Below are 13418 nucleotides of genomic sequence, written 5' to 3' on the forward strand. Positions count from 1 at the left end.
AGCTACGATACCAAACACATCCGCTGTACCAATATATTGCACTGTGCTTTGGCCTCTTCAAACAGCTAAATAGCAGGGTCCCCAGGTGTCAGATCCCTGCCAATCTTCAACTGATGATGTATCATAAGCCTGGAACCCTCCTTTAATCCTTACGCACACCAGGACATGTACGTAAGTATGGTGATTGCTCTGAAACAGGGTGGCCACACTAGCTGCCGGGTCTCTGCTGTTTCATACAGCAGGAACCCAGCAGCGTTGCCTGTGATCAGAGATAACTCTGATGACAGACATTTAACCACTCAGGTGCTGTGGTCAAATGCGGCTACAGCATCTGAATGGTTACCTTCACTTTCCATCTCATGTTCAGTAACGGGGCGGCACGATCGCGGGAGCTGTCCCATTACCATGGCAGCCATAAGCCTTCTGGAGGCTTCCAGCCCTGCCATAGTATTGCAACTACTGAAGCCTGCCCGCAGTACAGTACAATAATATTGCAGTCTATGGCACCGGTAATCTAAAGATCCCATATTCAAGCCCTTGAGAAAAAGTTTTTTTAAAATACCCCTTGGTATCACTGTGATCGTACTGGCTTGCAGAATAAAGATAGCATAGTATTTTTAGCACAGAGTTGAAGCCGTAAAAATAAAAAAATGTCTGTACTGCGTTTTTTTTCTTAATTCCACCTCATTCTAAATTTTTTCCTGCTTTTCAGTACGTTACAAAATAATAAATGTTTTCATTTTGAAGTACAACTTGTCACGCAAAAACGACGAGATAACTACATAAACAGAAAATTTAGAAAGTTATGGCTTTTGGAATGCAGGGAGTAAAAAAAACAATAACACAAAAATGAGAATGTCTCCATCACGTAAGGGTTAAAAGGCATTGCCCAGTAACTGGACAAATCAGAGAGGAGGCCGGGGAATGTGTAACAAAAAAAAAATATATATATATATTCATACTGTCCCCGGTGTCCGCTCTGACAGGCACTGTGCCCTCACTGCCAGAAGCCCTGTGTCCCATGCCTCAGTGGCTCCAGAAGAGGGCCTGGCGACATAGGTGAGTGATGTCACTGGGTCCTTTCGAGGCCACTGTTTGGCCTCAGCAGTCATGTGGGGTTCAGGCAGTGGCAAAAACACGGTATAAGCCTAAATGGACAGTGCTTGCTGACTACAGAATGCTGGGAAACAGGCGAGTATGAGGGGCTGGCCACATCCATAAAAAAAATTTAAAAAAATTAAAAAATACAGTTCGCTATACAAGTAAAACTTCTCACCTACTCTGTAGTTGTTGCAGCGGTGATGGCGACACAGGATACAATCAAATGCTTCAAATTTGATGTGGCAGAAAGTAGCACTAGAATTAAAAAAAAAAAAAAAAAAAAATACAATAAAACATTTTTATTAGAATGTTTTAGTTCACACGTAAATAACGTGTGGCTTATTTTGGCACCGGAAAAAAAAGCTTCCTAATTAGAAAGCTTTTTTTGGACCTTACCAAGCTTTTTTTTGTAAAAACAGCTTTAAAAAAAAAAAAAAAAAAAAAAAAAAAAAAAGCCAGGCTGTTTTCCCCTCCTGTAAAGTGAATGGGCTGAAAAAAAAATCACGTTGCGTTTTTTTCCGTGCGGTTTTCGCCTTCCATTCACTTACATTGCTTTCTTCAGGCAAAAAATGCCTGAAGAAAGGTCATGTCGCTTCTTTTTCTCTGCTAGCAGAAAAAAAAAACAGCTAGCAGTCTACATAGACTACATTGTATGGAGGAGGATTATGACGTAGATTCCGCTGTCAAAATCCTCCTCCATATCCCCGTGTGTACTAGCCCTTAGGGTGGGTGCAGACTTCTGTGATGATAGTCCATTGCTCTCATCCATCTTAAAATGAGAGCAACCAACTTCTAAGGCAATAGAGCACACAGAGCACCATCCGTCTACATTCACTGTAATGTCTTCTTCCATCATATTTGTTTTATTTTGTAGAGAAAGTTTTATTACATTAGGGTAAATGGGGGGTGGTCTATCTGCATCCATTACTCTATTGCCATTACAGTCCTTTGCTCTCAGCTTATGAGGGATAAGAGCAATGGACTATACTAACAGTAGTGTGAAAGCCCTTTTAGTGAATCTGATTGAACTGCAGCATAATTATAAATAATAGACACATTAAAGGTACTGAAAATGCTCTAATATGTCCTCACAAACTGCCATATATAGGCTTAACCCCACAAATAACTCTTCTCCACAGGTCTGTGCTCCTTAGCAGTGCATGGGCGTGGCTTATAAGAAAAGGGGCGCAGCGTAAGATGCATCAAAATCTTGCTTCAAAGTATAAAGTTATACCGTATTTTTCGGACTATAAGACGCACCCAGGTTTTAGAGGAGAAAAATAGGGAAAAAAAATTTTCAGGCAAAAAATGGTAAAATATTTAATATATGGGAGTTGTAGTTTTGGAACAGCTGCAAGGCCACATTGACAGGTGACCCTGCAGCTGTACGGGGATGTATAGGGCGTTTTTTTTGTGGGGCCAGGTGTACTTTTTAGATATACCATTTTGGGAAATGTTTATTGCTTAGATCACCTTTTATTTAATTCAGAGGCAAAACAGAGAGAAAAACCCGGCAGTTTAGCACTTTTGATTTTGACGTTCACTGTACATAAAAATATTAGTAGACCGGGCATTTTCAGACACAGGGATACCTAATGTGTATGTTTCACAGTAATGTTATACTTTTATATGTATTCTAGGGAAAGGAGGTGAACTTCTATTTATTTTATTTTTTATTATATTTTTTTTAAGTGTTTTTTTTTTTTATTTTTACTATTTTATTATCCCCCGCCTAGGGGGCTTGAACCTGCAATCATTTGATTGCAAGTCCCATAGAAGTGTCCCATACAAGTGTATTGCCGTCTATGGGAGATTCTATACATTACTATCGCGGAGGGTCATAGACCAGCCGCGATAGTAATATATATCTATGACAAGCCTCGGAGCCTTCATTAGGCTCCCAGCTGTCATCGGAACAGGTCGGCTCCTGCGGCCTCGCCGTGCAGAAGCCGGCCTGCATCACTAAAGGTATGGGGCCGGTGGGGGGGGGCTAACTGACTGCCGGGACCTGTGGAGGAGGAGAGGATTTGCAGCATGGCCGCGCTTCCACCGCTGGTTTTCTTCAGCGGCAGTAGCGCGGCAATCTGCAGGCCCCGGCAGCTAAGACACTCCCCGGCATCCGCCGGTCTATTACAGCAGATGCCGGGGAGTGTCTTAGCTGCCGGGGCCTGCAGATTGCCGCGCTACTGCTGCTGAAGAAAACCAGCGGTGGCAGTAGCGCGGCCATGCTGCAAACCCACATTCAGACTATAAGACGCACCCTCATTTTCCTCCGAAATTTGGGGGAAAAAAAGTGCGTCTTATAGTCCGAAAAATACGGTATATAAAATGTCTATCATGGTAAATTTGGCACATCTTTAGATTGTATGGTCTAAGCAATAGGCAATATTAGTACATTTGTCCCACAGTTTAGAAAGCGTGCCCACTAATACTGCATGCTTCTCTCACATAGGGCAGCCTGAGGGGCCACTCACCACAATGCTTTGCCTCGCGCAGGGGCACCAATAGACACCCTGTTAACCTAGCCTAACATTAAAAGAGTTTTGTGAACATTGAAGAGGACGTGTCACGTCCTCATCGATATGCGGTAGTATATATGGCTAGAAAGCTGGTATGTGCCCCAGTGCTGGAGATATTGGTGCAGTTAATTTTGTCACCGATGTCTAACCACTGTCATAAGGGTGGGCCTTATACCCTAACATGATCTCTAGGCTGTGAGGAACGCCCCCCCCCCCCCCCCACACACACACACCCCTGGACTCTCTATATAGCCATGTACTGTCAGAGGGGGGTTCCTCACCACCTAGCCAAGATGCTAGGCTGTACGGTCTGTACTTCTGAATGGGGAAATATGGGTACTGAAATTAATGGCACTGTTATCTGCAGCACCGAGGCACATACTGAGAAAGCCGACGGTGTGGGGGGGCTTTCTAGCAGTATTAAATAGAGCACATTGATGAGGACCTCTCAAGGCTTCTAACATGTGCCATGTTATAGCTGCAAAGCTGAGAGTACCCTGAATTTAGTACACTGACAATTCTGCCAGTATGTACCTGTAGGTCACAGCCTCACAGCTCAGTGTCGTCATCATCAGAGGGCAGTGAGGAACATTCCCCTTCACTGTGCCAGCCTATAGAAGTGTACTGTAAGGGGGGGCATTACTGTCTAGTGATGAGTGAGATGGGAGGCCGGCTCCTCCAAAAGTGCACCAATATCAGTACTGAACCTAACAGCACCGGGACATATACCAGCAACATTTTGCTGCAGTCTGTAAGGCCCAGTTCACATCTATGTTCAGGCCATTCCATTCAACTCTCTGCATGAAATATGCAGACAGAAAAAGTCCACTTTTCTCTCAGCATTTTTCATGTGGAAACCACACAGACCCCATTACAGTCTATGGGGTCTGTAGGTTTCCTTAGGTAACCGCTTTTTATGAGGATAGCTTTCCGTTCGTGTGGTCCTCAAGCGGATTCCCCGAACGCAGATGTGAACTGAGCCTAACATGGCACATGTTAAAGGTGTTTTTTAAAAAAATTGACCTGTCCACAGGATAAGTCATCAGCATCTTATCAGTGGGGTCTGTCACCCGAATTGCTAACTGGTCAACTAATCCAGAAACTACTGCACCGGACATCCAGAGGGCAGCTCAACTCCTATTCAAAGTAAGGCCGCGTTCACACAGGGTTTTTTTGGGCCGGATTTTGACACGGAATCCACGTCAGAATCCGGCTCAAAAAACCTCCTCCCACTGAAATCAATGGGAGCCGGTCATTTCTTCAGGCTCCCGCCTTGTGCCACCTCCCTTCTGACTAGGCCCATTCATTTGGGCCTAATCCGGATTGGAATGCCGCGACTGGATGCCGATGCACTGGAATCTGAGACCGCCTCCGCCTCAAATTCCAGTCCAAAAAACTCACACGTGAACTTACCGTAATAGGTGCAGAGCAGCAGAACCCAGACACCACCGCTATACAGTAGATGGGGCTAACTATTACTTGCTCAGGAACAAAGCTACTTAATGGCCCAGTCCTGTTCCAGAAATCAGTTGATCAGTATGGATTCTGGATGGCGGACCGATCGGATTCTGATCCTGTGGAGATGGGGTTAAAAAAAGAAATAAAGAGTTTATTTATCTCATGTTGGGTACATTCTGGATATGCACCATACTCCGTGTATTTTCTCTGTTACTAGATTCTATTTCTCTAAATAAATAGTCGGAATTAATGGTTAATCTTTTGCCGGTAAATCTTTAACACCAGGCCTCTGTTTATAAACACAGAGAGTGACCTAGACCTGTCCACTACCATCGGTCAGTCCACAGAACCCTCACCGTGCACAAAAAACCCAGTTCAATGCCCCAGCTTTATATTGAGAAGGTGCCAATATGGTCCCGGTGTCGAAAGGTCGTCCTTGCTGGTCTGTTTCAATCTGTATTCACTGCAGACCGTCTCTACCTGGAAATGTTTGATACAAACTCCCAAAATGATTATTTATTAACAAAGGACAACTGCTGAAATCTTGGCGCTCGGCGTCCCAACAACTACTATGTTAGGCTGCGCGTGGTTAAATAAAGTTTGAAATTTAGGCCCGTTCTGCACCCAAATTCCAAGAAATGTTTGTGGGCGGAACTGAGGTGAAGGATTTATTAAAATTAGGACAAGTAAGGGTTAGTTCACACGGAGCTTTTGAAGATGGATTTTTGAGGCAGAAAAAATGAGCTAAAGTAAAAATAAAAAATTTGCTAGACTCCCGAAGAAGTGAATGGGAGAGATGGGACAACGTGTTTCAGGGATAACTCCTCTTTTTCAAATGCAAGATGGAAACTCAGCAAGTCACGGAAATCGTTGTAATTTTCCTATAGATTTAATAAGGGAAGAAAAACTGCAGTTTTTAGATCCATTCTGCAACATGGAGCCTTAGGGCTCGTTCACACGGAGCAAGAGGGGGCGGATTATGGCGCTGTATCCACCTCAGAATCCGCCCCCTCACAATAGAGGTCTATGTAGACCGCCAGCTTCCATACCACTCACGGAAAAAAGAAACGAGCTGCCCTTTCTTCAGGCGGATTCCGCGGCTGATTCAGTCTCGGCATCCGCCTCGCGACAGCACCCTCCGGACTAGGCCCACATCAAAATCAGAAGCAAAATACGTGGTCACTAGCCCTGTGTGGAGTAGCCTTTAGCCTAAAGTCCCTTGCAAACGACCGTGTACTGTCCGGGGTTTTCCTGCACAGCACACTAACCCATTCCTTTCTGTCAGCCCATGCATATGGATGTGTATTACAGTCGGGCCCACAACACTCCTATTCCTATCTGACCTTACTCCTGTCTGGTTTTGCGGTTATACTTCAACATTCTTCATTCATTGCATGAACTGGCCACCGAAGCACGGCAGGTACATGGATGACATCCTTTGTATTTCCCATTCCTTTTGTAGCTTTTCTGCCACGTGGGGCCTCAGCCATATTCATATTTCAGTCGGGAGGGATGTGCTATGTAAGGCCCGCTTCACATCTGCGTTCGGGTTTCCTTTCGAGGAGTCCGCTTGGGGACCTCTGAACGGAAACCTATCTGCATAAAAAAGTGGTTACCTTAGGAAAGCAGCTGACCCCATAGACTATAATGGGGTCCGTGTGGTTTCCGCACAAAAAATACAGAGAGAAAAGTGCTGCTTGTAGGAGTTTTCTCTCCACATATTTCATGTGGATAGGGGGAAGGAATGGCCCAAACGCAGATCTGAACTGGGCCTAACACAGTCTGTAGTTACTTGTCTGATAACTTTACTCCAATATCAAAGACACCTCCTCGATAATAAACCTGCAGGGGTCTGACCTATATGGAGGCAAGTTATATATCATTCTCTAAAGACCCCAGACATGGCCAGTTAACATATGGACCCTCATCTCCTGGTGGTGTACTGACCCCAAAGCTGGTGACGGGTTCACTTTTGATGACAAGTTTTAGCAGTTTTCCCCTCTGCAGTCTCTAACAGTAGTTCGCAGTAATTGATATTTTTGCAACTAGAAGTTGGACCATCTGAGTCATAATACGACGCCATCCACTTAAATCAGTGAAGGCACTGTGCCGGGTCTGTAACTATAATGGCACCACTCTGCTCCAGAGCCATAGCAACTGGCACCTCCACTGTAACTCTTACAGCGGTAATGCCTGAGCTCATGCTGGCGATCAGAGATCGCCAGAATGGGCTCCAGCATCTTCGCTGTAAGAGTTACACCGGAGATGCCCTCCGGTGTTCCTCCCGCGGGTGGGACTTGAAGCCTCCATCAGCAAGCGCCGAGGGGAACCACTGCAGGGAAGCCCCTGGAGGCGCCGCCATGCCCCTGGAGGGAGCGACCGCTCAACAAGGGCGGATGTGAAGGAGAACCTTGGCAGCAGAAGCGCCGAGGGAGATCCTTTGCCGATGGCAGAAGCGCTGAGGGCGGACCTGAAGGAGGACCTCGGCCACTGGACCTGAAGGGGAACTGCGGCCGGCCGCCGGCAGAAGCGCTGAAGGGTATCCCTGGCAGCCAAGATTCCCCTTCAGGTCCATCCTCGGCGCTTCTGCCATCGGCAGAGGATCTCCCTCAGCGCTTCTGTAAAGGCGCCCCTGCAGTGCTTTTCTTTTGCAGGCTGCAAAAGAAATGACGATTTTTTACAATGTATTACAAAGCATTAGCATTGTAATGCATTGCATTGGTCTAATAAATGCAAAAAAAAAAAGTAAAAAAATAAATAAAAATTAAGTGTTAAAAATTCAAATACCCCCTTTCCCTAGAACACATATAAAACTAATACTGTGAAACACCTACGTGTTAGGTAACCCTGTGTCTGAAAACTCCCGCTCTACAAATCTATAAAAATATTTTTCCTGTACGGTAAACGCCGTAGCGGGAAAATAAAAGTTATCTAACTACCCCTTCCCTGAGACTGGATTTTTTCCCCCCACTTGGTATTCAGCCTGACTATAGCCAGGCTGAATATAGGGTATCTGCAGTGCTCCTGTTCCGTCGGGATGGGGTTAATAGGAGCACTGCAGATACCCTATATTCAGCTATTCCAAGGGGGGGGGGGGGACCCTAGTCCTCAAGCTCAGGAAAGTGGCAGACAGACAACCAAAACACCCCCCTCCCCTTCCCCAGTGACTACTACACCCAAAAACTCCATTTTAATTTTTTTAAATTTTCCAGTACCAGCTGCATTCCCCCCCCCAAGCTTATACTCGTGTCAATGAGTTTTCCCAGTTTTTTTGTGGTAAAATTAGGGGTATTGGCTTATATTCGGGTCAGCTTATATTCGAGTATATACGGGTAACTAATTTTATTTAATTTTTTTCTGGCAGAGTATGTCTATATACAAAAACTTAAACGGTGCTCAAAAACTGGACAGCCGCTTTAAGGAAACTTTGTATTTTGGGTCTGCAGAGCGTAATCCATTACCCCTGATGTGAAAAAGCAAACTGGATGCGACTACACCAGAAGTCATTAGCAAAAAAACACATCCCATTGTTTCCAAAGCACTTAATGTTTGTAAGAAAGCGCTGGTAATTTACTGCACTCGCTGAAGGGCCTGACATTCAAGAGAATTACCCCGGAAAAAAAAAAATCCACAACAACATTTCTATTTATTGTTAAATATCCATGAATCATGAGCGCGCCGGCACCTGCTTTGGTTAAAATAGTCAATGAGTAATTGCCGTGTCACAATGTAAAGGTTCGGGCATACATCCTCCGGTTGCGCCGCTGTACATTAGTGACCTGGATAAAAATGTATATAAATCTAAAAGGCGGCTGCAGACCACAAACCAAAATAGCACGGATACAAATGTTGCCTGCTTCAGCTCTCCTCAGGTACAATACAGAGAGCGGCAAGAATTTATCACATTCACAACATACAGTAAGAGTCTTGTCAGACAGAACCTCTTAAAGTTTACCATCACCTACACGCAGCTTAATCATAATGTCTAGGAGCGGCCGCCAGCTCGCTGTATTGATGTATATCTCCGACTGAGCTGTTAGGTGCCAGACACTTAGTAAACCATACATAGAGTGATAGCGGAGATGGCGGATACCCTGCTATAAGGTATGGGAACTGACATATTAGGAGGAGAAAGAAAAGCTGCATGCACACAATACAGTGTCTAAAGGGTTATAGGCCAACTAGAGATGAGCGAACACTATACGAGACAGCCGTTTTGAATAGCACGCTCCCATAGAAATGAATGGAAGCGGCCGGCACGCAGACTTTGCCGGCGGCCGGTCGCTTAACCCCCCGCATGCCGGCTACGTCCATTCATTTATATGGGAGCGAGCTATTCGAAATGGCTGTCTCAAGTAGTGTTCACTCATCTCTAGTTGGCCAATACTGAGAGACAAATCTTACTGAAAAGTTATAGAATTTTGCAATATACTTTCTGTATCAATTCCTCCCGGTTTTCTAGATTTTTGCATTCTGCTGACTCCCTTACGATGTACAGTCCATGGTCATGTGATATATGGTCTATGGTCGTGTGATCAACACATGGGTGCACAGCTCGTTACAGTCACAGCAATCCAAGCTGTGCACCTTTGTGTTGATCACATGACCTTGGATAACATGCGCCCCTTCGGCCTCCTATAATAATAGATTTATGGTCTACCTTGAGGACAGGCCAGAAAATAAAATAAGCCCCAACAACCCCTTTAAAGCGTAACTACACTGACAACTTTTGATTTTCCGGCAGTATTTGAGTCAAACAATTTTGTGACAAATTTTGGCTCCTTTCTGAGAAATCCCACATTTTTTTAATGTAGGTTGTGAGCCCCATTTAGGGATCACAATGTATATTTTTTCCTATCAGGGTGCATGCACACTACGTAACGCCGGGCGTGTATGAGAGCCGTACACGCCGGCATTACAGCAGACTGCCGAACACTTCCCATTCACTTCAATGGGAGCGCTCGTAACAGCGGCGTTTACGAGCGCTCCCATTGAAGTGAATGGGAAGTGCTCGGCAGCCCTGCTGTAACGCCGGCGTGTACGGCTCTCATACACGCCCGGCGTTACGTAGTGTGCATGCACCCTTAGTGTGTCTTTGTAGAAAGGGAGAAAATCCACACAAACACGGGGAGAACATCCAAACTCCTTGCAGATGTTGTTCCTGGCAGGATTCGTACCCAGGACTCCAGCGCTGCTAGGCACCACCGTGTTGCCCCTAATCCTGCATTTTTCACTCACTTCTGTACTATGATCTGTTCCTGCTTCTTACTGTAGGACATTATAATATGTACAAACTTGGTTTTGGTGTCATGAAAAAGGAGATTGTCTTCTTTCATATGACACTAAGGTTGCAGTAGAATCTAACTTATCTCCAGAAATATGAATGATTGAAAAACTTTGTGTAATAGGAAAGAAGAGAATCTGCGTTTTCGTATGACACCAAAACCAAGTTTGTAAATTTTATAATGCTTGAGATACAACAGTTTGAAGGGACCCTCCCCCTCATTCTCTCTACATATTACACAGCCCCATACACTCCATACACCGTAACATTCAGTGAGAGGCAGGAACAGCACTCAATAAAGAAACCAGGAGAGAATAGAGAGTTGCAGGATTTCACAGAAAGGAGGCAACATTTGTTAACAAAGTATCTTACAAAATGTATTGTATGAAATCTATCTCCTCCCCCAGTCACTATAAACTAGTGTTATAGTACTGTACAAATTATGACTATACTGTAAGTCCAACCATAGCTTTGAAATGTTGATGAGGCCCAGGGATGCATGCAAGGAGCAGCTTTAAAGGGGTTGTCCCATCACAAGGATCCTATCTATACTGCTAGTTTATGTGGATTTAAGACTTTTCCTAAATGCATTGCTTTATCAAAACTGCTTTGTTTGGCCACTATCTTAATTTATTCACTTCATTGTTTACACTCCGTTTCTATGGCCCTTGGGATTATCTGCTTATTTGTCAAGAGATATAGCTGCCTGCTCTCAGAGGGGGGATGGGAGGGGCTGGGAGCAGCTCTGAGCTGTTTGTGTCTGATACATAGCGGAGCTTCTCAGATAGGGGAGGTGAGAGCTCCGGGATTTCTGAGCTCTTATCAGTCGGTTTAATTGAATTTGGCTGATAAGGCTGAGATAGGGAGTCTGTTACCTCTGTATGTAATGCAAACTGACTCATATCCAGCTCTGCTACATCAGCTTCACACTGTGGTAATTCATTTACAACCAATCCCGTGCAAGTGAAACCCCGCCCACCTATGTGCTGAGAAAAGCAAGAAGTGAAGAGAGCACAACAGCCTGCAGGTTAGTGAACAAGCATCATGGGAATACCCCTTTAAAGAGGACCTTTCACCACCTGGGGAACATGTGGTTTTATATACAGATAGAAAGCCGACAGTGCGCAAATTCAGCGCACTGTTGGCTTTCACGATCTGTGCCCCTGGTTCCTCACCACTCTTACAGTACAATGCTATAGACGCTGCTGTGAGGAAGGACTTACCTAACTGTCTGTCAGAAACGCTCTTCTGACTGTAAAGAGCTACGGAACCGGCACCGCTAGCTCTTTACCCAGGACACAGATCGTGAAAGCCTAAATTCAGCACACTGTTGGCTTTCTAGTGGTATATAAAACCGCATGTGCCCAAACTGATGAAAGGTCCTCTTTAACAAATATGTAAGCGAGGATGACAGAGCACAGGAAGCGTTGTCATCAATCCCCAAGCACAGTTGCATTATCACTAAACAAACCTATCCAGTCTTATTTTCCGGCCCCCTGGGCTGTGGAAGAGCCTCCATTATTCAGCCTGATGTCAGTGAGTGCTGCCGAAATCCTGCGCATGTGCAATACACTTCTAAAGTACTAAGGCTAGGTCACACAGGGGTTTTCCAGACCAGATTTTAACGCGAGTTCCGCCTAGTCCAAAAAAACAGCTAGCCGCCACTGCATGTCGCTGCAGTGCATCCAGTCGCAGCATTTCACTCCGGATTAGGCCCTAATGAGTCCGCCTGAAGAAAGCGCATGTCGCTTCTTTCTTCAGCTCGTGTAAAAAGGAACCCATTGAATTTAAACTGTGGTGTTTTTTTGAGACGGATTTTGACACAGATTCCACATCAAAATCCTGACCAAAAAACCCCATGTGAACCCAGCCTGAAGATGTTTCCAAGCGTACTGCACATGTGCTGCTTTCAACTTGTGCCCTGCAACGGGAAAGAAAGAAGAGGAGGCCTCAGTGTGATACAGACAGGGGGAGGTGATACGTCCCTTTAAAGAGGTATGCCCATGACGCTTGTTCACTAACCTGCAGGCTGTTGTGCTCTCTTCACTTCCAGCTTCTCTCAACACATAGGTGGGCGGGGTTTCACTTGCACGGGATTGGTTGTAAATGAATTACCACAGTGTGAAGCTGATGTAGCAGAGCTGGATTTCAGCCAGCTTGCATTACATACAGAGGTAAGGGACTCCCTATCTCAGCCCTTATCATCCAAATTCAATTAAACCGACTGATAAGAGCTCAGAAATCCCAGAGCTCTCCCCTCCCCTATCTGAGAAGCTCCGCTACGTATCAGACACAAACAGCTCAGAGCTGCTCCCAGCCCCTCCCTCTCCCCCTGAGAGCAGGCAGCTACATTACTTGACAAATGAGCAGATAATCCCAAGGGCCATAGAAACGGAGTGTAAACAATGAAGTGAATAAATTAAGAAGCAGTTTTGATAAAGCAATGTATTTAGGAAAAGTCTTAAATCCACATAAACTAGCAGTATAGATAGGATCCTTGTGATGGGACAACCCCTTTAATGACACAAATACTGCCAGAAAATCAAAAGTTGTCAAAGTTTAGCTATGCTTAAATGACCCATTAGTATATCCTTGAACAACCTCCGGACTAGGCTACAGCCACATGACAGTGTACAGACCATGTGTGTTCTGATGTTCTGTCCCATTATTTATAGAGCAGGTCCGATCCTGCTCTGGTGAAATGGATCAGAACAGAACAGAGCCCCGCTGCATTAAATTGGAGTGTCATCCTAAGGGCTAGTTCACACGTGAGTATAAGGAGAGGTTTTTGACAGCGGATTTCGCGTCCAAAACCTCCCCTTATAATGGTGGTCTATGGAGACCGCCGGGCTTCTGTTCTCCGCTAGCGGCGAGCTGCTGCTAGCGGAGAAAAGAAAGGACATGTCCTTTCTTCAGGCGGAAGCCGCGCAGGCTCAGCCGCGCGGCTTCCGCCCCCGGCAGCTCCCTTCTATGTCGGCTCATTCATTTGAGCCGACAGCAGAGGGTTAAGCCGCGACAGCGATGGTCGCGGCGGGCGGGTTTTGACAAGAGAGAGA

Source organism: Leptodactylus fuscus, chromosome 3 (genome assembly GCF_031893055.1).
Source record: "Leptodactylus fuscus isolate aLepFus1 chromosome 3, aLepFus1.hap2, whole genome shotgun sequence".
NCBI lineage: Eukaryota > Metazoa > Chordata > Amphibia > Anura > Leptodactylidae > Leptodactylus > Leptodactylus fuscus.